The following is a 1,430-nucleotide window of genomic DNA, read 5'->3' as shown; positions in this document are numbered from 1 at the left end:
GGATTCCCGTTATGGAGTTTACATCTGGTCTTTTCCTTCCTGTAACTCCTCACAAGTCCCGTTTCACCGCCAGCCTCGTGTGTCTGGCTCTCCCTGGAGACAAACCAAACCCACCAAACTATTGACTCACTCTTCCCAGAGGCTTAAACAGCTGAAGGAGAAGCTCTGAATGGTAGATGACAGAATCTGTGCCCTGGCAGTGGTTTTCACCATTGAAGTTACCATTTGTCTGCCTGGAAGTTTATTATTATGCCGAGTACTTTGCCAAATTCTGTGCGGCGACAAGCACATGATCACTGTGTTAATGTCTACAATAAAAGACTGGAAAACTGCAGTACTTTGGAAATTGTGCTGTTCATCTTCAGTGTGGTATACTGTATATTAAAGGTCTATAAAGATTGCTGAGCTTTAAAAACGAGCAAAAAAATAAGATTCGGCACAAGTTTCTGATCCAGGTTTAGACTTTTGATCGATTCTATTTACTCAACCAACTTTATAACTTTAAAAAAGGGGCAAAAGTCCCTAAGACATTTATCAATAACCAATGAGGAGTGATATTTATACATTTTTCCATACGTGGCAATAGGGGGCGATATCACTGCCAAAATACTGAAATGATTCTATTTTTTCATAATAAATAGAAGTTCATTATTTGATTTAAATTTCTACTTAAAGCCATTATTTTGTTAAAAAAGCTTTTCTCATAACTAGTACTGATACTTTAACCTCAACAAAAGAGAAACAAACTCGAAAAACATATACTATATGGATACTATATAATATATGGATTTGATAAATGGGTATTACTTTTTCTCTGACTAATTAAATATAGTTGCAAGAGAAAGTACATGAATCCTTTGGGAGTATCTTAAATTCTTAATTAAAATGAACACGTTCTTTTTTTTCTCAGTCTAAACCAAAACATTGTCTGCGTAAATCACATTGAAATATATTTTCATATTTTCATATTTTATTGAACACAATCAAAGTTACCGTATTTTTCGGACTATAAGTCGCACCGGAGTATAAGTCGCAGGGGCCAAAAAATGCATAATGAAGAAGAAAAAACCATACATAAGTCGCACTGGAGTATAAGTCGCATTTTTTTCAAGTAATTTATTTTACAAACTGGTTGAAAAAAACGATATTACATCATCCTGGAAGGTAAGTTATAACATTCATAAGTGAGTAGAAAACAGGCTGAATATGTGTCAACACATATTCACATATTAGCATCATGAAAAAAACAAAAAGGTGTAGCATTTATATAACATAACAGTTTTATTTAACTACAGCCTCAAGAACTCATCAACTTTGTATCTTTACTTAAATAATTGCACGCAATCTCACTCCATATCACTAAATCTGTTAAATTCTTCGTCCTCTGTGTCACGTCTGAATAAATAAAGTAAATAAAGTAATTGCATTGA

The 1,430-nt window shown here is 33.7% G+C and overlaps 1 protein-coding gene across 2 annotated transcripts in view; it reads left to right on the top strand.

The window, feature by feature from the left end:
- Positions 1-1,430, top strand: part of plod2 (procollagen-lysine, 2-oxoglutarate 5-dioxygenase 2) — a 35,654-nt gene that overhangs the window by 20,586 nt on the left and 13,638 nt on the right. The window lies entirely within an intron of this gene.

The sequence above is a fragment of the Oryzias melastigma genome, linkage group LG20 (genome assembly GCF_002922805.2).
Source record: "Oryzias melastigma strain HK-1 linkage group LG20, ASM292280v2, whole genome shotgun sequence".
Classification (NCBI taxonomy): Eukaryota; Metazoa; Chordata; class Actinopteri; order Beloniformes; family Adrianichthyidae; genus Oryzias; species Oryzias melastigma.
The sequence above is the reverse complement of the archived record's forward strand: the minus strand, read 5'-3'. Positions and strand labels throughout refer to the sequence as shown.